The sequence below is a fragment of the Mesocricetus auratus genome, unplaced genomic scaffold (genome assembly GCF_017639785.1).
Source record: "Mesocricetus auratus isolate SY011 unplaced genomic scaffold, BCM_Maur_2.0 Super-Scaffold_100011, whole genome shotgun sequence".
Classification (NCBI taxonomy): Eukaryota; Metazoa; Chordata; class Mammalia; order Rodentia; family Cricetidae; genus Mesocricetus; species Mesocricetus auratus.
In genome coordinates this window covers 5,281,163-5,307,562 of record NW_024429195.1, presented here as the reverse complement: position 1 = coordinate 5,307,562, position 26,400 = coordinate 5,281,163, and the positions used below count along the sequence as shown (strand labels likewise).

The following is a 26,400-nucleotide window of genomic DNA, read 5'->3' as shown; positions in this document are numbered from 1 at the left end:
ATATATAATAAGAACAATAACTATATATAATATATACAGGCAATAAGTATATCAGCAATGTCTAGTCCATTTGAATTTGACAAATTCAGAGAAAATACTCCACTATCTGTCTGATCATGCTGAGTCCAAAGTCTTGTACCTAATTCACTTTCTATCCTAACTTGTCTCTCAGCCTTACACACTTTAAACCTCTTTAGTGAGTTTCTTTTCAGAGTATGCTAAAAAGGACAGCTATAACTATGTAGTCTTCTATACCCTCAGAGACCAGAGAAGGAAATAATACTGAGTAAACAGGAAGTACAAGCAAATGACTCTAAATGAGAAATGACAAAAATAGCTGGCTGCCTGGACAGTCACCCAAGGGAATCCATCTTTGGCCTAAAGGCCTAGAAATATTTGACAGACTTTTCTATGAAGCATGATCTTTAAAGGCCTGTCCCAAATTGTCTTAGTAAGGTTTGCCACCATTCTCTTTTCTGTCCTGCCTATCCAATTTGGGCAGCATGCTAAAATGAAAGTAAACTCCATGAGAAGTTTTTGTCTTTGATGCCCATCATCTTTTCTGGGAGATTGGTGCTGCCAAGGTCAGACATGTCTCATTGTCATGAAAAAGTATGGCATTAAAACGTCGTACTTGCCATATTCTGTGGATCTCTGAAGTGTTTGAAGATGACTTGTCTATATAAAATATATTTGTTTTGAAAACATACCTAATATGACTACAAATTTTATTCTAATAGGTGATTAACTAATAGCCTGCATTTCTCTGTTATCCTAAATACTTTGTAACAATAATTTCATTCACATTACATTTTTAAATGAGCTGCAATGATATAATACCAAGAACAAGATTAAAATGTTTGTACATTACAGACTAACGAAAATAACCTTAAATTTGTATCAGTATACAAAATTTGTATACAATATATAAACATCCAATATAATATAAAATATATAAAACTAGTAGTTGCTTTTTAAAAGTAAATTCAACAACCTACCTTTTTAATCTTATATCTGTATCTTCCCCCTCTTTTCTTTTCAGAGGAGATTCAATAATCTACCATTTTGTTCTAACATATCTGTATCCCCCCTTTTTCTTTTTAAAATAAGAATTCTGAATCTAATCTCCCTTGTTTAGATTTTTCCTTACTATTACCAGTAACAAATTGTAATCAGTCCTCCTAAACAATGACAAATATCCAAAACCCACTGAATGGCCAGAATCCACCTTCCCCACTTCTTGGGAATATGGGTGCTAGGTTCTTAAATTTACTTTTTGTGTGTGGGGGATCCTGAAGAGAAAACTTTGGGTTAATTGTCAAGTCCTGGGAGGGGTAGCTGTATCATTTCTCGTCCAGTCTCTGCATAATGGAAAATTACATGTCTCATCTCAAGTCCTGGATAGAGTAGTTTGTGAGACTATCTCAGCTAGACACCTCAGAATTGTTCTGAGCAGTTTGTATTCCCTAGCTGATATTTACGTGGTGTTTGTCAGATTAGTGGCCTTGTCATAGACCTGATAGAATCATCCTCATTGTGGAGCTTCATCTTCCTTTTGGAGACGTCATAGGTCGCTGTTAGGTGTGGTCATGGTTCACGGATGGGAACTGATAGAGACTCATACCTGAAGTCATGAACAGAACGTTAAGTGAAGCCCATTTCTAGAATCAGGTAGTACTCTATATGACCAATAATATCATGACAAAGGTTTAAAATATATATGTTAATATTATAAATTTGAAATAATATTCATGCCTCAAGAAAAGCTTTAACCAGTTGAAACAAAACCATAGGATTATGATATTAGTGGTAATAAAATAGTCCTTAAATTTTTGTTTTTCTTCTATCCCATATCAGGTGGCTTTTCTGATATAAGACAGAGATTTTGGAATTTACTTTAACAATCATGCTTGGGTTTAGAAAAGGAGAGAGCCACACTCAAACTCCAAAGCCATATTTAAGTTTTAATTGTTCTGGGCCTACAAAAAGACCATTTGTATTATATGTCTGTAGGGAACATCAGAAACAAACATTTGGAAAGATTTATGAAATTTTACCATTGAAAATGTGATGTATCAATTGATAGACGAATTTACATGTTTTTGAATAATTTCCCTATTTTTCAGATGTCTCATTTGTCCAGTGGTCTTCAGATTCCTTAGCTGGATGCCTTCATTCTCCTAAAAATAAAAAAAACAAAACCCTTTCCCCTTAACTTTGGGGAATTTCCTATCTGGCAAGTTATATCTGATTAAATAAGAAGCATTTCTTGGCCATACAAGTTAATTTAGATTGAATAGTCATGCTGTTTGCTGGACTACCACCTCTTCTAACCAAGAGATCTCTGTTGCTCAAATATTATCTTTATCAACTTTGATTTATGGTTTCTCATGAAATTTTTGGTTCTCTTTTCTGTAGCTGTCCTATCATCCAGAGCAGTATGCTTTCTTATAATATGCATTAGATTCTTTAATTACTCTGGGAAGGAGTTTCCTCCTCAATGACAGGAAATGTCTGAACTTAATTTGGCATTGGAGCCTTTGAGAGGCCCCTCAAGGAATTTCCCAATGGCAAATTACTGTCCCTTGCTGATCTACATTCATTAGTCCAATGCCTGCCTTTGCCACACCTTCTGCAAAATCCAGAAGGGAGGGACATCCTATTTGTATTACTCTTAGAAAAAAGCATTGTTTCTAGGAGCACTCTGTTTACAATCTCTTTTTAGGTGACTTTCTTTACCAAGTTGAAATATTTGACATTTTAATTTTTGTTCAGATCTCTGGAAATCACTTCTCTTATCTAAGCATCATCATGGTCATGAGATTCAATGAAGATTGCATCTGGGATCCATTCTTCCAAGGGTGCTTATCTTGACTTTAAAGGACTAATTATACCTTTGCATTGAGAATTAGCATTATCAAAAGTCAGAGATTCAATTATTATTTGTCTTCTGAATTTGGCATCATTCTATTTACCACTGAAGTCAATATTTGTAAAAAAAAAAGCAGTGAAGGTTTTCTTTGGGTCCTGCATAACTTTAGTAAATGACTCAATTTTGTTTCCTACTTCTCCAATTCTGTCCCAAGCACTCAATGCTGCAGAGTAGCATAAATCCTGGGCATGGTCATTACATAGAGATTCTCTTTGTACATCAGCATAATCTTCTTCCTCAAAAAGTTGGTCTTGGGAGATTTCCACACCTCTAGCTCTGCTTCACTGTTAATGGTCTTCGTCTCATCTTTCCACAAAGTTCTCTATTGTAATTGAGGTCCAGGCTCTAAGACTGATGTAACCAAGTCTCTCCAGTCTTGGAGGGTAGTGGTATTACAGGTTGACCACAAGTTTAACATCTGCTTCACAGAAGGTGAATTCATGCCATAAGAGACTATCGTTTTCCTAGTCTCCTTAAGTCTATCATTCCACAGGAATCCATTTAACTCTTGTACATCCTTGGGGGAGTCTATAATTTGGCATTTGTTTTTGTAAGGTTACTAGATATGTTAAAGTTGCTTGTTTGAAAACCTTAGGCTATTTCTCTCTAACCTTCTAATGAAACACTGAAATTTGGTCTCCTTAAAATTCTTGTCTGGATTTGAACATCTCTATGATCTGTTCTAATAAGTTTTTCTAAAGCCTGTATCTTGGCACTCATATCAGCCAACTTCTTCTAGAGATAAACCAAGAATTATCAAGATGAGGATTAGCAGTATGTCTATACCAGCTAAGTTGGTTATTTCCTCATTTCACTGATTTAATTGTTCCAATTTTAAATCAGGCATTACTTAACCACTCAGCAACCTAACTCCATCTTAACTGTGTTTTCCCATTTTTTTTAAATGTGGGAAGTAGCTCGCTTTTAACTAATTTCTCCCTTTAAAAATCCCCAATCGTTTTACCAAATCCGCCAACAATGGTGATGAAGATGTGAGGCTGACCATTGCTGCATAGATACTCACTCTGATCTTCAGACGAGCTTTATTTGTTAGATCGCAGAGGGAATATCACCACAACTCAGAAATGCAAACCCTGCATATTTTTCTCTTGTATACTGAACTTGGATTTAAAATGACATATGCAAGTGGATATATGTAAAGGTTGTGGAATTATTAGAAGGGTCACACGAAAAAGAATAAATACTGTGGGGGAGGAGAAAGAGGGTGTAATGGAATACATGTGACATGAAAATGCAAGTGCTGACATGCGGAGAAAGAAAGGGAGCCAGCCAGAGGAAATCGGAGTCACAGAGGACAGTGGGAGAGGACGAGTCAGAACGAAGTGTGAGTATGCATGAAAATGTTTATCCCTAGAGCATAACTGGACTTTGGGAGCCCATGCCCCATGGAGGGACACTATTGCAGCCCAGATACGGGAAGGAGGGCCTGGGCCCTCCCCCAAATGATGTGACTGACTCTGATGATACCCCATGGAGGGCCTCACTATACCTGGGGAGTGGGGGGGGGTTAGGGGGTGGGAAGCATGGGAGGATGGGAGGGCAAGGGAATGGAGGAATGGATGGGTAAATATGAGTGTTTTTAAAACAAATTTTAAAAATGTTTTTAAAAATGTTAACAGATGTATATGCAAGGCATGTGAAGGGAAGACAGCCATGTTTCCATGAGGGCTGAGAACTGTTCTCTTTCACTTATGCTAATGAACTATGTTGTATATGATAGCATGGGTTTGCAACTTGTACCATATAGGATGTGTAAGCTAAACTAATGTCTCCCAAAGGACCAGCAACCACACTGGGGGGGGAATTTAACTTGGTTAATAAAAATGAAAGTAAAATGCAGAAAAATGGTAGAATGACTATTTCTTCTCTACTATCCATTGTTAAAGAACCTTCTCAGCCGTATCCTAAATTGACTGTAAGAATCTAATAATGTATGTCAAAGTGTCAGCAAACTATTTGAAATTCTGAAGAAGCCTACAGAAATGAACTTTTAATCCTCTATTATTAGCAAAATGCCTCTCATTGTAATCACACAGACTGTCTTGTGCATCAACAGAGCCCAGCAGACAGTAATTGGCAAACATTTTTTTTAACTGAGCGTACAGAAGCTATTTTTCATGACAAGCAGAAGTTTGTGGAATAGAATTTTCTCCTTGAATCAATTAAAGCTCAAATAAATACTTATTCACCATAGATTCATCTCATCTTTTAAAAACACTATGCTTGTGCATGTTTTAAAATATGTAGAGTATATTCCACAAAATGGGGAAGATTTATTATTTACATTTTGGCATTCTGTATCAAGGGTTTAAGCTATAATGTGTTCAGGGTGACATGAGAAGTTGCTATCTTTGGCAGACATTCTTTGAAGAATGTGGACTTCAGGCAGGTAATACATTTGTTATATACATTTCATCATTTTATTCATCATAACCTGAGCTGATGATCTGACACTTTGATTGACAGGGTTATTTATAAGTTTCTACTGATATCTGGCAAAGTTTTTAAATAAGCTCAGAAAATTAAAATCACAAAACTAGAAATTTTTCAAGCACTTAAGATTTTTAAAGAATTAGACAACCTTACAAATTGCCACATTTTTTAAAAAATGTGTTCTGGTAAGAATAAATATAATGGCAGATTCAATTCAATAAAGGCGTTGAAGTCTTTACCAGCTGAATTTTCCTTTAATCCCTTTCAAATTCTTTCTTCACAGCAGAAAATCCCAACTACATTATTCTGAGAGTGATTTCCCACTAAGCAGCAGTCTCAAAGAACTATGCCATACTTTGTGCCCTAGAAGTTGGTTAATTAGACTAGATTGCACTCTTGGCTTTTCCATACTGCCCAAGCTAATGAGAGTACCTTTAAGCATGTGTAGAATGACCAGGATTTCTGCATTGAATACTTTTCATTTTTTCCTTTTATTGAAAATACATTCTTTTCTTATACAATATAAACTGATTATGGTTTCACTCCTCCTAGCTCCTCCCTACCTTCCCCAGACCTACTCCCTTTCTGTCTCTTATTAGAAGAGAACCGGTTTCCAATAGATAACAACCAAATACGACAAAACAAAATATAGTGAGGTACAACACAAAACACCATATCAAATTGGATGAGGCAAACCAGCAGGAGGAAACAGTCCCAAGAGCAGGCACACGAATCAGATACCCTCTCATTCTCATACTCAGGAGCCCATAAAAATACTGAGCTAATAGCTGCACTATATACACAGAGGACCTGGTGCAGACCAATGTAGGTCTTATGCTTTCTGCTTCAGCCTTTATGTGTTCACATGAGTCTTGCTTATTTGATTCAGGGGCATTGTTTTCCTGGTGTCCTCCATCTTCCCTGGCTCTTAAAATCTCCACTGAGAGGAGGGATTTGATAGAGACTTCACATTTAGACACTCTCTCCACACCATGTCTGGCTTGGGGGTCTCTGCACCTGTTCCCATTTTCTGCTGGAGGAAGCTTATGTGATGATAACTGATCTGTTAGCATAGCAGTCGTGGGAATCACTAGGAGTCATTTGATAGTGTTTCTTAAGACCAGTGGAGTTTGGTTTCACTCTAGGTCTCTGGGATGTCTAGTCTCTGGTTCTTGGTTACCCAGGCAGTGTCAGGCTTGGGTTTTGTCTCGCTGAGTGGGCTAAGTCAGCTTTGACATTGGTTGGCTACTCCCACAAGTTCTGTGCAGCCTGAGGTGGCTTGAATGGAATTGGCCCCCATGGTCTCGTAGAGTGGCACTGTTAGGAGATGTGGAATTATTGGAGTGTGCATGGCCTTCTTGAAGGAAGTGTGTCACTATGGGGGTGGGCTTTGAGGTTCCCTGTGCTCAAAGTACTCCTCAGTGTCTCCGGCTACTTCCTGTTGCCTGCAAGATGTGGGACTCTCAGCTGCTTCTCTAGTACCGTGTCTGCCTGCACGCCACCATGCGCCCCACCATGACGATAATGGATTGCATCTCTGAAGCTGTAGTCCAGCCACCCCAATGAAATGCTTTCATGTATAAGAGTTGCTGTGGTCCTGGTGTCTCCTCCCAGCAATAAAAACTCTAACTAGGACCCGTCCATTGCCCCAACATACTTTGCAGACAGGACAGACTTTAAGTCAAAAGTTTTGTGGCTTATTGTCAGACTTCTTCGGGCCACCATCACCTGAATAATGCCATGGAGACTCTCTACTAATTATGAAAGCTTTGCCTTAGCGTAGGCTTATTCTCAACTAGTTCTTAAAATTCAAATTCAAACATTTACATTAATCTCTGTTCTGCCACGTGGCTCTCCTCAGTTCTCAATCTTCAACTTCCTTCATGCCTGGCTAATGGACCCCTGCTGCTTGATTTATCCCTGCTTTCCTATCTCTGCCCAGAAGTCCCACATGTCCTCTGTTGTCTAGCTGTTGACCCTTCAGCTCTTTATTAAGCCAATGCATTTTAGGCAGGCAAGGAAGGACAGAGCCGTCTTCATATAGTGCGATCAAAGAACTTGCAGCAGTGGCCGGATTGGTGTGCATGTCTCTCTTATACTGACTGGCTTAGTACCTTCCCACAGCAAACACACTAGAACAGATTGGGTGAAGGCTCTATAGAGGCAGCAGCTGGACTTCTTCATGTTCAGTAAGTGTGTGGGTGTTATCCTTGGCCATGGGAGCCTGCTGACCCTTTGCAAAGAGCAATCCATTCTCTTAGCAACAGCCTAGGAGATTTCCATGATACTACCTAGGCCGGCAATTCAGTTACCCAGTCTGGCTACTGGAAGCCTCCTCTGGTTACAAGACATGACTAGTTAAGATTCCAAATGCCTATTATTTGGAGACTTCATTAGGGTCATCTTCATGTATTTTAGGAAGTTTCCACTGCACTAAGTTTCCATATTATCCCTCAAATACAGCTTTCTATCCTGATTGCCCTATCTTCCTCCCTCTCCTCACCTGATCCCCCCATTGTTCCTGTCCCCATCCATTCCCAGTCATCAATAAACTCTATTCTATTTAACCCTTCCAGGGATATCCATGTGTACAGCCTACATGCTTCCTGTACACCTAACCTCTCTAGGTATGCAGATTATAACTTGGCTATCATATACGTAACAGCTAATATTCATATAAAAGTGAATATATACCATATTTATTTTTCTGGGTCTGGGTTACCTCTTTCAGGATGATTTTTTCCTAGTTCCACTCATTTGCCTGAAAATTTTATTATGCCATTTTTTAATAGCTTAGTAATACTCTATTATATAAATTGCACCACTTTTATTCATCTGTTTTGTTGAGGGACATCTGGGTTTTTACCATTTTATAGCTATTACTATTATGAATGAAGCCAGTATAAACACAGCTGAACAAGTATCCTTGGGGTAGGATGGAGTGTCCTTTGTGTACATGCCCAAGAGTGGTGTACCTGGGTCTCAAGGTAGATAGATCAATTCACCAACTTTCTGATGTTTTGCCATGCTGATTTCCATGTTGGCTGTACGAGTTCACACTCCTACCAGCAACAGAGGAGTCTTTCCCTTGTTCCATAACCTCACCAGCATGAGCTGTCACTTGTGTTGTTAATCTTAGCCTTTCTGACAGGAATTACGTGGAATCTCAAAGTAGTTTTGAATTTCATTTCCCTGACAGCTACAGATGAGAGTTTCTGTAAGTGTTTCTCAGCCACTTGCATTTCCTCTATTAAGAATTCACTGTTTAAATCTGCACCTCATTTTTAAATGGAATTATTTGGCTTTTTGATATTTAGTTACTTGAGTTCTTTATATACATTGGATAGTAGTCCTCTATCAGATGTAGAATTGCCAAAAGTCTTTTCCCATTCTGTGGGCTGTCACTTTGTCCAAAAGATGGAATCCTATGCCTTACAGAAGATTTCAAGTTTCGTGAGGTCCTGTTTATTAATTGTTGATCTTATTGCCAGTGCTATCTGTATTTTCTTCAGAAAGTCTTCACCTGTGCCAATAACTGAGGGATATTCTCAACTTCCTCCTCTAACAGGTTCAGTGTGTATGATTTTATGTTGAGGTCTTAGATCCACTTGGATTTGGCATTTTTGCAGGGTGATAAGAATTTATCTATTTTCATTCTTCTATATGCAGATATTCTGTGTGACCAGCACCATTTGTTGAAGATGCTGTCTTTTTTCCAGTGTGTATTTCTGGCTTACTCATCAGAAAATCAGGTGTTCATAGGTCTGTGGATTTATGTCTGGGTCTTCAATATGATTCCATTGATCAATATGTCTGCTTTTTTAATGCCAAAACCACTTTTATTACTATAGCTCTGGATTGCCACTTCAAATCAGGAATAGGAAACCTCAAATGGTTCTTTTATTTTTCAGGGTTGTTTTAGTTATTCTGATTTTTTTCTTTTTCTATATGAAGCTGAGAATCGCCATTTTAAGGCCTGTGAAGATTTCTACTAGAATTTTGATTGGGAATATATTGAATCTGTAGATTGATTTTGGTAAGATAGCCATTTTTACTGTGTTAATCCAACTGATCTCTTGAGCATGGCATATTTTTCTGTCTTCTGATATCTTCTTCAATGACTTACAGTTTTCCATCATACAAGTCTTTCGCTTGCTTGGTTAGAATTACCGCAAGATATTTTATTTCAGTCTACTGTGAAAGGTGTTGTTTCCCTGATTTCTTTCTCAGTCACCTTGTCATTTGTGTATAGGAAGGCTATTGATTTTTGTGAGTTAATCATTGTGTAGCCACTTGGCTGAAAGTGTTTATCAATAACTATAGAAGTTATCATTATGCCCTCTGCACATAACTTCTTTTCTGATTTGTATCCCCAAGATCGCTTTCAGTTTTATTATTTCCCTAGCTAAGACTTTTAAGTACTGTATTGAATAGGTATGGAGAGAGTGGACGACCTTTCTTTTACCTGATTTGAGTGAAAGTGTTTCTTTTAATTTGATAATGAGTATGGGCTTACTGTAAATTACCTTTACTATGTTTAGGTATGTTGCTTGTATCCCTATTCTTTCCCGGACTTTTATTACAAAGTGATGTTGGATTTTTTTGGTCAAGGGCCTTTTCTGCATCTAATGAGGTAACCATGAGGGTTTTTAAAAATTTCTCTATATGTTGGATTACAGTTAATGATTTTCATATGTTGATTCATCCCTGCATCTCCTAGATGAAGTCTACCTGATCATGGTGGATCTTTTTTATGTGTTCTTGAAGCATTTTATTGAGTATTTTTGCTTCTGTGTTCTTAAATGAAATTTGTATGTGTTTCTTTCTTTGTTGGGTCTTTATATAGTTGGGGTATCGGGGCAACTTTGGCATCATAAAATAATTCAGGCAATGTTCCTTCTGTTGCTCTTTTGTAGAATAAATTTAAGGAGTATTGACATTAACTTTTCTTTGAAAATCTGGTCAAATTCTGCACTAAAATCACCTGGCCCTGGGCTTTTTGAGGTTGAGAGATTTGTTTGTTTGTTTGTTTGTTTGGGTTTTCAATGCACACCGAGCACAGTTTCCTTTCTCTCCACTCCTCCCAGTCCCTCTGCTACCTCAACCCCTCTTTCCCCTAGATTCACTTCTCTGTTTCCCTTCGGAAGATCAGGCCTCCCAGGAATGTGTTCTGAACAAGGCCCTAACTAGATGCAATATGACTAGGCACAAAACCCCATATCAAGGCTGGGCAAAGTAACCCAGTAAGAGAAAACGGGTTGAGTTGGTTGGGAGACTTAAATGACTGCTTCTATTTCACTGGGGGTTAAAGGTTTATTTAAATAGTTTATCTGCTTTTTCGTTTAACTCTGATAAGTAATTCCTAGCCAGAAAATGTTCCATTTCTTTTAGAGTTTGCAATTTGGAGGAGTACAGGTTTTTAAAGTATGTCCTTATGATTCTCCCAATTTCCTGAGTGTCTGGTGTTACATCCCCTTTTCATTTCTGATTTTGTTAATTTGGATATTTTCTCTCTGCCTCCTAGTTAGTTTGCATGATTGCTTCTTTATATAATTGATTTTCACAAGGAACCAACTTTTAGTTTCATTATCTGTATTGTTCTTTTTCTTATTTAACTGATTTCAGACCTGTGTTTGATTTTTTTTCTTCCTGTCTACTCATTTTGGATGTGATTGCTTCTTTTTGTTCTAGAGCTTTCAGGTGTGAGAATTTTCTAGGATTTTTGTTTTGTTTTGCTTTTTATTTTATTCATTTATTTTTTTTGTTTGTTGGCACTTAGTGCTATCAACTTCCCTGTTAGAACCACTTTTATTTTGTCGCATAGGTCTTGGTTTGCTACGTATTTATTTTCATTGAATTCTAGAAAGTTTGACCAATGCTTTGACCAATGTATTCATTTGTTCTTTTGTGTCTTTAATACCTGAGATAGATGAGAGATCTCCCATCACATTATATCATCATGTTTGCCTCTGTGATTCCTGTTGAAATTTCTAAATTATTAATTTCCAGAATTCCCTTAGTTTGTGGATTTTTTTTAATTGACTCTACCTCCATTTTCAGAACTTAAACAGTTTTATTCCTTTCCTTCCACTGTCTGTGTTTTCCTGGATTTCTTTAAGGGATTTACTCGCTTCCTCTCTAAGGATCTCTATCGTCTATCATCTTGACATTGTTGGTTTTAAGGTCATTTTCTCGTGCTTCTGCTTTGTTGGAATATTCAGGGCCTGGTGTGACAGAATAGCTGTGCTCCAGTGGAGACACAGTGCCCTGACTGTTTGATTATGCTCTTATACTGACAACTAGTCACCAGATGGTTTGGGATGGTTGCAGGTCTAGGTGCTGATTTCTATTTAGTGGTTGTTTTGTTCCTTGGTTTCCGTTTCTTTAGATTTTAGGAGAGTGTGATGGCTGTGTGTTGCCTGTTTGCCTGGCCTGCTCAGCTGGTGTGTTCCCAGTGAATGCCTACTGGTAGTGGAGGCTGGGATACAGGGATGAGTTGGGGGAAGGAAGGTTGGAGGAGAAGGTCTTTGTGATCCATTGGAGATGGAGTTAGTGAGGAAAGGAAACAAGTCATTTTCTGCTACAGAACTGGGCATGAGACTGGGGGTTTGGTTCTGGAGGAGCAGAAGGAGAGGTGTGGACCTGTCTTTAGACTACTTGTTGCCCTAAAAGGAGCAGACCTTGGGTTTACAAAGGGTACCACCCTCTGGGGTTTGGGGCTGGGATAAAGCAGATAGTTTAGGGAGAGATTTAGAAGGGGAAGAACGTGATATACACAGATCGTGGGAACAGGGGCCAGGAAAGTCTGCCTCAGATGTTCTGCTGCAGAGCTGGGGATGAGACTGGGAGACTGGGTCTGGGGAATCATGGGAGAAGAAAATGATCTGCCTGCCTGGCATGTGGGTTACCTGGGGGTGCCTTCTGCAGTTGAGGGCTGGGATAAAGCAAAGAGTTGGGAGGTGGAGGTTAGCAGGGAATGATGGTTTGTGGGACCCATACGTGGTGTGGGCATGGCCTGCTCAGCTGGTGTGTTCCCAGCTGTAGTTGGTGCTCTGTTGTAGAACTGGGGTAGAGCGTGGGAGATTGTATTTGAAGGGGATCAGGGAGCAACGATCATCTACAGTTGTTTCATTTGTTTCCTTGGGGTGTTCCCAGCAAATGCCTGTTGGTTTTGGAGGCTGGGATAATGGTATGAATTGGGGGAAGGTTGGGGGAGAAGATCTTTGTGAGCTGTTGAGGAGGGAGCCACAGAGGAAAAGAAGACTGCATCAGGTTTTCTGCTACAGAGATGGGCATGATATTGACCTGGAGCACAAAGAGAGGGGTTGGTCTGCTGCAACCTCTTGTCGACTTCCCTGTACTGATAATTTCTATTATATGATGATTGTTAATTAACCAAGAGTACTGGGAGAATACCCTTTGCCCCACGACCACGGCAAAATTCAAGGTATCAAGAAAAGAAATAAAAGGAAAGTGTTAACAACACATCCCAGATACAGAGCAGTGCTAGTTGTATCTGCAGCAGAACTAAAAAATGTTTCCTCTCAACTCAGAGGGTGTATGTAATGAGACAGCATTAAGCTGTCTAGGAGACCAGAACTTATTTGTTGTGTGATCTTTAGGTAAAGTTACTTAAACCCTGTGCTACTGATTCCTTATCATGAAATAGTAAAAATTTCTTATATATTAATGTAATGCTACCCTTAAAATATTCTAAAATTGACCAGTGACTGAAGCAGCTAGTGCCAGGGTCATTTGTGAAATTTTTTTTTGGTTTTTACGAGACAGGGTTTCTCTGTATTGTTTCAGAGGCTACATTTGTGAATTTTAAGAGAATGAAATTTAAGGTAACAGATTCAGAGTGTTAAAACTGAACCATTTTCCAGGGCCATCTGTGATATTTCCCTTTACAACACTCAATGAACGAAGCTAATGAAAAGGCATGATAGATAAAACTCAGCTGAAGACAACTTGCCTAGCATGTGGAAATCTTGAATTTGCTCTCTAGGATTTCAAAGGAAGAAAAAGGCAAGGAACAAATAGAAAAAAAAGGATGGATGGAAGGAAGGAAGGAAGAAAGGAAGGAAGAAAGAAAGAAAGAAAGAAAGAAAGAAAGAAAGGAAGAAAGAAAGAAAGGAAGAAAGAAAGGAAAAGAGAAGAAAAGAGTGTATAGAAGTTTGGGGCGTAGATATTGGGTAATAATTCTTACACATTACAAACATGTAATGACATAGGCTTTCTCAATAAGCAGGCTAGGTTGACTGGCCAGTGAATGCCAGTGATTGGCCTGTCTCTGTCTCCCCACCTCTAGGATTACAAAGGCACACCTCTTCTGCACCCACTATTTTATGTGGGTTCTGAGACTCAAATACATATGCTCATCCTTGCAAGTCAAGTACTTTAGTGGCTGAACTATCTTCTCAGACCCCCCAGTTATTCTTTCATAAAGTCCTTTGTTTTAATAGTGAAAATAAGAGTTAGTGCTTTTCATATGTAAGTGTCTGGGATGAGCCATACATAGTTACAAATCAGAAAGAAAAACACTCTGCCAATACATGACAAAAGGAACAAAGTTCTACTATCGTATGTTTTTCTGGGCTTTTATTTCCAGATTGACCATTTTACTGACATGAGACCAAGTAACTTGGAACTCCAGGAATTGGGTAATTTCCTACAAAAGTGTAGTAATGTTTCTATGAGTAGTCAACCTTTATGTCAAAGGAGGGTGGAGGCAACTGGATAATACCATGACCAGGTGAAGCTATGACAGTGCTTAAGTGTAACCTCTATTTGCGCTTTCTCACACTCCTATTAGTCTCTCCCTATTGATGGATTTTTATTCAAGTTCATGTCACTTGTTCCCGTCTTTTCCGTGAACTTCAGGCATCAACAGCACAGACTGACAGTTGCCACTCCAGTAAGGGCCATAACAACATTTCAATTTTCTTATACCTGAATCCCTCTTGCAGAGCACAAGTTTCGCATTACCTGAATCAAACAGGGGTTTGGGTATATCTCCTTAGACAGTGTATGTCTCTTCTGATGCCAGATGTGAAACAGGTGCATGACCTGTTTTCCAGATGTTTGTGCTCACCACTTCGAATATGGAGCAAATGATATTAAAGAATCAGAGGCTATTTAGAAAGTATAAAACGAGGAAAACAGTTTAATAGTGAACACTAAGAAACATGAAATCAGGTACTAGACAATTACTTAGTACCTCAATCTTCCTAATGATATTGCTTGATTTGGTTATTTTTTGGTTCATTCATTTTTTGATTGTATGATACCCTTCCAACAAATTTCTATGCAGCTTAAATCTGACCTGTTAGAATTTGGTCTATATGTACTTTTCCAGAATTATATTCCTCAGCAAGGAACAACTTGTAGTCACTGCCTACAATGATTCCAGAATGTTCTATGTCGAGTACTGTTTTTTTGGGGGGCAGTGGGGATAGGCTTCTCCTGACCTGTCTTCCATTTTCAGGTTCCTAGATGAACTCTACTACACACACACACACACACACACACACACACACACACACACACACACATACACACACACACTTTCCTTCAGTTATGGAAAGACAACACAGCATAAAGGAAGATAGACATTGACTTGAACCCATGACACCATATCAGTGTTTCTCTGTTGACCCAGATTCTGGAGTTCATCTTAATTTCAGAGGAACATTTCAGTTTGTTTCATACAGAATAGGTGAGTTATAAAAAGGTGTGTATTATTCATATTGATATTGTTCCCTACTCTTCTAGGTTTAAAATATGTATGCAATTCTTTTTCTTTTTGTTGTTACATTAATGAACATATTCGGGGCCTTATACACAGTAGGCAATCACTGTACCACTGAGTTATAGCTCCACCCTAGGGAAGAACTTGTGAAATAATAGCATAAAATGTACTAAGATTTCATTTCATATAGTTAAATGTAGATCAGAGTGTTGGCTGGGAAATATAGCTTTAGTCTCCAGTTTGGTCTTTTTAAACTTGTGTCTTTTAAATTCCACACCCTTCCAACAGGGCTGCCTCTAAGAAACTCTAGTGGGATTTGGGACAGCTGAGAGATGTATATATCTGCATTTAATGTAAAGGTGCTGTGTCTTAGTTACCTTCTCTATTGCTGTGACAAAGCACAATGGCCAAGACAACTTACAGAAGGATGCATTTCATTGAGATTATGGTTCTAAGGATTAGGGTTCATGCTGGCAAAGCAAAGGCGTGCTGGCAGGATTAGCTGACAGATCACCTCCTGATCTAAAAGGCAGAGAGACAGGAACACTGGGAATGGTGTGAGTCTTTTGAAACTGTAAAACCTGCCCCCAGTAACACAGTTCACCCAACAAGGCCCACACCTCCTAATTCTTCCCATGCAACTCCAACAACTGGGACCAAGTATTCCAAACCATGTGCCTATGTGGGTGGGGCATTCTTGTACAAACCACCACATCCTGATTTTATCATACATTTATATTTTAATTAATAACTCTTCTTGTACCGTGATATAACGCCACAGGTAAGCAGTACATGGCAACGTGAAGCATGTTTTAGTGTATATGATCAATGAAAACTATGTAGGTTTTCCTATGACTGGTTCTATATATTTCCATCAAATTTATTTTGCATGCCTAGTGAATACATCTAGCCATCCTACGGAGATCAAAATTTAAAGAAGAAACAAACAAAGGAGTTAGGGGCAAGAGAGAAGTTCCAGGATTCAGCGGCGGAAGCCTCATATCCGGAATTACTCCCTGGACATGTCATCTTTGGCTCCGTCTTCTCTCCTGGCAGAAGAAATGGAGTTGGGCTCAGGGTTTCCGGATTTCACAACACTCCCCTAATGATAAAGTTCACTTGTGGAGCTTGTGTTCTCCAAAATCGCATTTTCTCAGACTCAGTTCAATTCTACTGAATCCGGATGTCCAGAGAAGCCCTGGATGTGAAGTGTGACAGGACTCCCAGGTGCTTCTCATCCCTTCAACGTTTGGAAATCAATGACCTCATCAGCCCTGTTCTTCTGAGTCAGACTGTCTGTGATCTGCTTCACCTACCTTTGGAATGACTGCTTTCCCCAAGGCTGTAGAGCTTGGGATACACATGGTGGGAAGCAGGAAAAAAGTGATAGTTTTACATTGAAAACCACATCGAGGAAGCTGAGGAGATTGCTCAGTGAGAAAAAGCAGCTACCTTAAAAGTAATTTTTAAAGGAAAGTACTTTGAGATAAAAAAGTAGAAAAGCCGAGAGCAGTAATATCCCTCTGTAACCCCAGCTCCCTTGAGATAAGATGGGAGAAACAAACAGGAGGTTGCAGTGTTGAGTGCGTAGCACAGCAGCAGAAACATCAAGAAAACCATGACTCAAAAACAAGGTGGGGAATAAGAGACGATGCGTGAAAGACATTCTCTGACCTCCACACCTACCTACACGCACATACATGCACACGCATGCATGCACATGAAATGATTTAAAAAGTAATTCAACTTCGCTTTGGAACAGCGAAACAATTTTATATAACACTGAGTGTTGAGAAGTTTTTATATAACACTGAGTGTTGAGAAGTTGGTTGTTACGTGGAAAAGTCCTCAGAGTTGGAATGGCATTCATTCTCATCAAATCATTTGGTATAGTCTGAATGTGGATTTTTCTCCCAAGGGTCAATGATCTGAATCTTTTGTGGGGGCACTGGCTTGTAAGAATCAGGGAACTTCAGAAGGTAGGACCTGGCCAAAGGAAATAAATTAATGAGAGAAGATCTTTGGGGGGGGAGGATGATATCTATCTTCTTTCTGCTCCCTGTGCACCAACAGGTGAACACCTGTCCCTGCCACGCAGTCTCTCCACCATGACACTTTACCTGAGTGCATACGGGCAAAGTCCTATAAACCAAGCCCTTTGAAACAAAGAGCATGAGACTTCCCTATCAGTGATTTTTGTCACGGCAATGAAATACAGTCTAACGAAATTGTACCGACACCACCAATGAACACTAATGCTAATGAACCTGGGGGCCATCATGGACAGCTTCTAGTTGCCATCATAGATTGTGTAATATTACAGCTATGCACACAGTATACCATAGCCTGACTGAAAACAAACACCATGCATGAATGTCTGTCCTATACCTGTCTGCTTTCACAGGGGCTGATACCACCTGATACTGGTACAGGGCATCCAATCTAGAGTGTAGAGCATTCCAGGCAAGCACTCTGTCAACTGATCTGCATTCACAGTCCCTTTCACGTTTAACTCTCCTTTAAAATTGTTGTGGTTGAAGTATAGATATAATGCGTCACACAGACATTTACTTGCAATTTATGATGAACACACTTCACCCCAAACTTAACTGTCACAAAAATATTTTCAAACATTTCTCTCTAAAGGAACAGTGATATACGTGTTTCCATTGGATTTCTACTTTCTTAAATAGACTTACCAGACCTTCACTGAAATGAGCTTTTTGTAAAAAATTCACCATGTTTTAAGTATAACAAAATGTTATAACACTTGACAGCAGTAACCTAAGAACTAGTCAGTTGGTTTATCTCAATGCACATTTCTAAATGACCTCAGGACAGAGAAATTAATTTCAAGCGTAAGTCCAATGTGTTAGGGACTGTTTGGAAATCATGGAAACAGTATCATTTATACCTATAAAAATGTCAGCTGCCTTCTGAGAAATTCAAAATGTTGCCTCATTAGTTTCACATCTCAAGTCTTAGTCTTTATACTTATGGTTTCGGTGTTGTAATCCTTCTTCCTGTGGAGATTTATTTTGTCTGTCATGACACTGATGAGTCTCTCTTATTTCTCAGGGAAATCCTGCATTTTGTTCCTCTTACATCTAACTTATGAATCCAGAGTCTTCACATTTTAACTGAGTTGAGCGAAGTAGTGAGAGCAATAAATACAATTGATACATTTTTGATAGTATCAATCAGTTTTTCACGTTCTGCTTTTCCTTCAGATCCTCCCACCTACTTAAATAAACATATAGCAAGGAGATTCATTCATCTCTTCAATATCTTTTGCTACAAATGGGTGCCATGTCAGGCTACTACCAAGTCTTCACAATGGTACTTTTATATGCATGTGCTATTTTGAGCATATAGTAAAATCTTGAACTTACACTTATTTTTCAAGATACTGGGAGTATGTTATCCAAAACCATAGGATGCTAAATATTTTTTACAATTTAAGGTACTTATAAATGACTTTACAATTAAATTACAAATTCTGATGTACAATGGTCTTAGAATAATGACTTTTTTAAACAAATTTTATAGATGTGAGATAGTTCCTTCTTTTAATTTTCATTTATTTCATCACCATTGATGGAAAGAAACCAGTAGTATTCCCTACCACGCAAATTAATATTTATTTTTTATACTTGACTGAAATTTGAAATAGAAAGTCTGACACAGCAAAAGAAATTACTAAGTCAAATTGAGTGTACATTAAAACACCATGAGCATAATTTCTAATGTAAGCATACTTTAAAATTTTGCTTTAAAGCCATCTTTGTGTTTCAAACTTTTTGTACCACTTTTAGTTACATTTCTAAAAGGTAGTTTTGATATGGGTTTACTTTATTTAAAAACGAATCCCGAGGAAGCCTCTATTCCAGTATTCTTTTCCCAGCATGAAAATATTAAGGCGATCAAATCGGCACAATGAAATGATAATTGCGGGGCTCTCAGGATACAACAGCACCGTACATCACTGCCCATCACCTTAAACTTAACATCTCAGTTTAGCCTTGTGTTTATTTTAGCAAACGTTTCCCTTCGCAAATCGCCTCCCAGTCGGAGAGGTAAGCTGTCAGTCACATGCCAGAATTAGGTCGGCTTTGACTGCCTGATGAAATAACAGCTTCATCTGGAAGATGCCTTCTCTGCTACAGCTTCATCTGGAAGACGCCTTCTCTGCTACATTTACATCTCAGACTAGGATCACATTTGGAATGAACCCCCGACATATTCAAAACTGAACAAGGGTCCTGGGAAAGCAATGGCAACTTGATATGCACAGAGAAAAAAATGCAGAGGGACAGCAGGTGTCCCTCAAGCAGGACACACCTGAACCAGCACACCTCAGGAATGGGAGTCTGAGTGTACCCACCTGTCTCCCTCTCAGAGGGACCTCGTTGTCCTCAGAATTACAGCAGTGGGTTCGGAAGGAGAGTGAAGTGACTTCCTCTTTGGCCCATTTTCTCTTGTGGACACCATTAGACGAGATGGAACCCGGAGGGAAGGGTGGGCTGTCTCAGGGAATGTGAACTCCAGCTCCAATTCTACTCCTGCCTGGGCATGGTGTCAGAGGGGTTATTACAGGGTCCCTGGATTCAGCTTCTCTTCTTGAGAAGTGAGGGAGCCAGCCCGAGATTCTCTCATTCCCAGAAGGTAGCTGATTTCACGAACGTTTCGCTTAGTTTTAAGAGCTGCGTAAAAGCAGAAGGCGCAACTGAGTATGCAAGCTGTCCCAACAACAGCAACCACAGGAGCAAAATGTGATGGGCTTCCTTCCTGCGAGCACACAGTGGAAGACCATTACTTCACCATTACTGTGAAGAAGGATCCACAGTTTATACAATACATGCACAACAAAAGGATTAGAAATGAACTCGAGGACAAGAAATAGCATTTGTTGTGGCAGAGAAATAAAAGTGGTTTGTTTTGCGTTGGGCACGGGGCTAACATTTGCTTTGCAATGACTGGTTAATTATTTCATTCTGTGTTTTCAGAGTGAGTATTTTGTGTTGCAAGCAAAATGTAGCAAAAAAAAAAAACACCAATGCACAACTCGCAACTTCTAGACTTGATATTGCATTGAAAACAACAAAACAGCACTTATTTTCCTCGTTTGTCTATGAGTGGAGGTGGAAGGAGAACAGACCTGAACCAATTACAAAGCCCGTATAAAAAATCATTATTTTATTTTTTATAGACATATTCAGTTTATTCTAAGTGCAACGAATGAATCGCATGTTTTTACACATTAAGATAAATAATCAATATTTATAATATCTAAGCTAAAAACTGGTGCAGATTACTGTAGGCATATTCTGTTCTCTATTTTCATGACCTACTTTAATAATTGACCTCTGCTTTGCTCTTTCTTCTTATTAGCCTCTATTTTAGTGAACCATGGACCTTAAAAGCATTTTGAGATACAGCATAAAATGCAAAGAAAATATATACTCAAGTCTTGTTTAGTGAAGGTTAATAGTTACTTCATTAGCAAAAATAAATAGCAAAGTTGCAAAGATGATTATACATTAAAACAATAAACATTCTACTTCTAGAGTCACCACAGACTTCACACACACACACACACACACACACACACACACACACACACACAGATACAGAGTTAGTGAATCCTTCCAACTGACTTATTTCTGAGAATTAGCATCCTCTGATAAATTCTGATTTTTCTGAAATAATTTAAGCACTTATCCTAACAGCATACACACTTTCAAATAATCTGTGTCTTTGGTTCTTACATAATTTTGCAGTAACTTCTGTCATATAATATGGTTTTCCATATCCAACAGATGTTTGTCAACAATGTTAGGACATATCCAAACGACTGTTCTTAAGAAACGGATTTAAAAGAAACAGCTGTGTATCCAGCCAGTGTTATTTAGATGCTAAATGAATGTTTTCAGAAATACTCTCTTATATACTTTTAACTTCAGTGACTAAGACATAAGCATTTGAAACTGCACCTGTTGCCCTGGATATTGAAAATGGGTTGAATTAATATTGGTACCAAGGCAATAAAGCATGCTCATTCCCAAATCCTGTGTTTATTTCTCTCCCATTATATCACAGAGGAAGGAAATGCAATATATCTTTGTCTTCAGTATATTCTTGCTTTTAATTTTGGATAGATCTCAACATGTTTTCATATTATAGATTTCAAATAATCATTGGCAGCAAAATGGTAAAGAGTTATTGACCAGCTCTGTCATATGTCATGTGTCTTTTCTGGTCTCATTTTTCACCAGGTGCAAGTCAGTGAGGAAACAGCATTAGAGAGGTAGAGGAAGGAGGAGGTTCAGAAACTGAGACCAATTTGGCTTGCTCATGGAGATGCTGGAGGTGCTGTCCCAGGAAAACAAGATCTGGGGCTGTAGCTCACTGGTGAGCACTGACCTATTAGACACAAAGCCTAGGTTTGATCTGTAGAACCACAGAAAGCAACGCAAACTGTCCAAACTCAGCAAAAATTGCTTCAAGGATTTGTGACCTGCTTACCTGAGCACATCTCAGGTGACCTCCCAATAGAATGTGCGGTAAGAATGAAGAATTACAAATCATACTAAGTTTTAATCCAGCCAAACATCTCATTTATATTTTTATAATTTTTTTTATTTTAAAAACAATCTTTCTCATTTTTTTTTTGGTTTTTTGAGGCAGGGTTTCCTCCGTGGCTTTGGAGGCTGTCCTGGAACTAGCTCTTGTAGACCAGGCTGGTGTCGAACTCACAGAGATCCTCCTGCCTCTGCCTCCCAACCAAGTGTTTCTTATTTTATATACCTACACAGTTCCCACTCCATCGCCTCCTCTTGCTATTCCTTCCTTCCTCCCAACTCCCCTCCTGATCCACTCCTCAGAGAAGGTAAGGCTTCCCATGGGAAGTCAAAGAACTCTGGCACCTTACTTTGAGGCCCTCCTCAATATATTTAGGCTGAGCAAGTTATCCCTCCAAAGAGAATGGGCTCCAAAGAGCAGTTCAAGCACTAGTGATAAATCCTGGTCCCACTGCCAGTGGCCCCACAGACTGCTCAAGCCACTCACACCTTATTCGTTTTTGATCTTAGACAAAATATTTTTTCTTTGTAATTTATTGTAACCCAGTGTAGTGCATAGAGATGATGGCATAATAAATTTTTAAAGCTAAAGATGGAATATTTATATATGTATTTGTACATTGAGAGATTTTTATGATTTCAGGAACAAGTAATTGCAAATTAATTGTTTTCATACTGACAAGAAAGTGTTTTCTGAAAATTTATTTTCTAATTATGACAATAAGATTCAATTAACCGCTATTCATTTATTGTAATTTAAATTAAGTTACATTACAAATTACAAACAACAGAAATAAGCATATACGTTATCACTGATCTAAGAAAGTTTGAACCAAAAGACGGTGTCATACCCAAAACATCGAATTAGGAATGCGTTTGTCTTTCCAGAACAGATGTTGAGTTTTTGTAGTTAGACATGACTACTTCATACTTATACTTTAACAAGACATGTGCCTGTTTAGCAATTATTTACAGGTGATGTCTAGAAACTTCGTGAAGTTCACTCATTTGTTATTTCAATAGCTTATTTTTAGGAAGAGTACTATGAAAATGTATGCTATTCTGTATTTCATAGTGACATTAACTACTTATATTTCTGTGTGTATTAGCTACGATAGAGACAGCCAACCAGTGTCCTGACTCACCAGGTCATCAGCCTTGATCCTCGACCTTTTGAAGACACTAGAGGAATGCCCTCCTCTTTCCTGCCCTTCAGAACACCTCCTCTGCTCTGTTTCCTCTTTCAAGCCTTTGCTCCCAGTCACTATTCACTTATTTCAAGCTGGTGTATTTTTTTTCAGGTTATCCTGCGTGGTTTATCATGTAAATTGAGAAATTCTAAAATCCAATTTATTAACATTATGCAAACAGCAGACTCAATTAGATTCAAGCAGTATGCTTTGAAATTGCTAGAATAGTTGTTTCTAAAGATTCATTCATAAATTTAATTTCGTGTGTGTGTGTGTGTGTGAGAGAGAGAGAGAGAGAGAGACAGAGACAGAGACAGAGACAGAGAGACAGAGAGAGAGAACACTGGTGAATTGCATTCAGAATTGTGAGAAGCTTGGAGGTAGAGTTGCTGGTGGCTGTGAGCTGCTTGGTAATAGGTACTTGAAACCACACTCAGGTTCTTGCAACAGCAGTACATGCCCTCCAGTCTCCTAGAAAAGTTTTGAGTTAGTTTTTTTTTTTTGAGAGACAAGGTCTTATAATATAGCCCGGATTGGCCTAGAACCTACTCTGCAAGCCAGGCTGACCTCAAACTCATCTACCCACTTATTAAAGGCCAGGCTAGGAAAGTGCTCAACAAAGCAAATCTCACAGGTAAAACAAACTCTAAAGGGATTTTTTTTGGTTGGTTGGTTGGTTGGTTGGTTTTTGCTAGTATGACTTGGGGATTTAGTGAGAACCCAGTGCTGGCCTAAAGGTCACAGTAGCTGACAGCACTTGAGATTCCACGTGAGTAGAAAGAAGCTTTATCACACTTCCCTTTGGCTCTGGAGGGGGCTGCCATGGACACCTGCCCTTCTCCATGGGAGTTTTCTGGTTGAGGAAGAATCAACAAATAAGTCAATGATCCACAGCTTCATAAACAACTATTATCATATTGTCCTAGACCTTCCTGTCTTCTGAGGGTGGGATGTCATTTTTCCTCTGGTAGCAGCATCTTCCTTCGCAAGGTGAGGCATGAAAGTGCTCATCTGTGAACACCGGTAAGCTTTTCCTTTCATGTTTTCCATATGTATAGTAATCCCATTTCTTAATCATGTGAATGTGCGTATAGTTAGCTATATCCTCAGGCCCCCAATAACTGAGCCTAAGAAGACAGAAAAAGCAATTCCCTCTCAGAAAACACCCTATACTTACTAAAAGTATACTCTCTTTCTTCCAGGAAATGTATCAGTTTAAAAGTAATTCATAAAATATCCCCACAGGCGTAATTAATAATATGAGGTCTGACAATTTAAAAATAATGTCTTACTATTTTTAGTTTATGGTTACTTCAGACTTAATAGATTCTTTGTTAGAATATGTTTTACATAAAGATAGGTGAGAGAAAAATGAAAGAGTGAAATTAAGTAATTAATAAGAGTTGGTGTAGAGAAATGAGGTAGATTTTATCTCATTTGTGCTAGCTTTTCTTTTTGTCTGAGCCTGGCGATTAAATTAACATGACTGTTAAGTTTACATGACAAAATAACTTTCATAAAGAAATGATGACCAAAAAAAAAAAAAAACATTTGGGTCAGTTACATACATATTGAATGGACGAGAATACTGAGTTGCAAGAAGCTAAGTTTCATGGGGAAATTGAGAAGCTAAGTTAATTTTAACTGGGCCTCTACAGCAATCTACTAGCTTGAACTTCCTGTCCTTGATGAGAAGATTATTGCTTCCCTTAGTGCAGGGACGACACCGTTCATATTTCCTGCTTCTACAAAACAGAAAGGAAGTAAAGGAAGTCAGCATTATCTTCTTGCTTTGGCTGCTTTTCAAGTCCCTCTAACTCAAAGCAGTCAACAAACACCATCAGCATCAACTTTCAAGGCTCTTTCATTGTTGAGTTTTAGGAATATCGAGTTAGAACAAATTATGCCCGATACCTGTGTCGGTTAATAGGATGTAGGTACAGGTCTTCATGGATTGAAGCAAAAAAAAAGAAAAAGAAAAAGAAACAAGAAAAAGAAAAGAAAATCACATAAAACGGATCTGTTTGGGGGCAGAGCTCAAATAGTGTAAGGAAGGGCTGTAGCCTATTTCTGCCAGTTACACATGGCACCCTCCGTTACAGTAAGACCACGTGAGCATTCCTATTACACAAGGAGGTAAGATATCTGGGTGAGGTGGACACAAAGACAACCTAAAGGAGGTCTTCAAATGCTGGCTCACAGATACATTTGAAAAGGACAACATTGTTCCTGATGTTTGATGTTTATTGTACTACAACACTATTATCAAGAGATGATTAAGGGACGTATTTTGCATTGACGTCTCTGAAATTTCTTCATCTTTTCTTCTAATGCATACACATTTTATAATGGAATGAACCTATCACATGGTAACTATGGGTTCCCTCCATGGCTATGTCACTAAGAAGTTAGTGATTTTGACAATAAAACAAGCTCTAATGCTTCAACTTTAATGCAACTTAATGGTTATTGTGGCCTTAGATACTTTTAAGATCTGAAAATATAGGCACTTTGTTTTATGAAAATGGCCCCCTGGTCCTTGAAGGAACTTGTGTTTTAAAGTGGACATGTTGCTTTAAAATGTAATAACCATCACGATCATGCTATCTGTGAAAAAATCCTGTATTCAAATTTTAGGGAAAAAAATTAAATTGTTTATTATCACTTTAAAATAATTCCAACTGTCTCTGGTCACTTCAGTCACTCACTAAAGCAGCCAGTCACCTATGGCTTCTATCTAGAGAAAAGGGTGGGGGGTTACAGGACATAGTTTGTACTATGCTCTGAAAGGTCAAATATAAGCTGACCCTTACTTCCTTTTCAGTCTTTACTCATACAAAATCCAATTCTTGCCGCAGAACTTGTCACAAGCCACAAGACAAAGCTTGCAAATGAGGGGTTTTTTGTACATGCTTGTTAAGCAGCCATTTATTAGTTTGGACACTTTGTCAACTTATCGCAGTAAAGTTGGCTTACAATAAGACTTTTTTCTGTGTGTCTTTATGCATAGCATTTTTGAAGTTCCTGATATAACTTCAGATACCAGGTCATTCAAAACATCCCTATTGAATGAATCAAAAGCTGACTTTTGTTGTGTGACCAGTTTGAATCTAAACTTAGACAATACGTGGGATCAATCAACACTGTGATGACTTGGAGAAAGGATGTCGTGTGTTCTGGGGTTATTCCAAGATTGTAAACTGAGAGCAATAAGGTAGTTGAAGGCATACTAGTCAGGCTATAGTCACTGTTACACAACTTCAGGAAGGGTTTCTTTTGGCTCATTATTTATAGATGCCAGTTTGTGTTAGCTGACTCCATTGCTATCAGACTTATTCCAAGATTTAAAACATCATGGATGAAGGCCAGATGGAGGAAAAATATCTAATAGCAGCCTAGAAGCAGAGAGGTAGATGTCCACCCTAAGACATAGTTCCTGAGAATAGATCCCTCGTGACCTACTTCCTTTAAATAGGCCCCTCCTCTGGAAAC

General features: G+C 38.6%; 1 long non-coding RNA gene across 1 annotated transcript in view; it reads right to left on the bottom strand.

Annotated features, from left to right (window-relative positions):
- The window catches only part of LOC110342405, a 94,678-nt gene that overhangs the window by 48,344 nt on the left and 19,934 nt on the right, over positions 1-26,400 (bottom strand). The window contains exon 4 of the long non-coding RNA XR_005880303.1: positions 19,522-19,840. This is a non-coding gene — a long non-coding RNA (uncharacterized LOC110342405). The remainder of the gene's footprint in view (positions 1-19,521; positions 19,841-26,400) is intronic.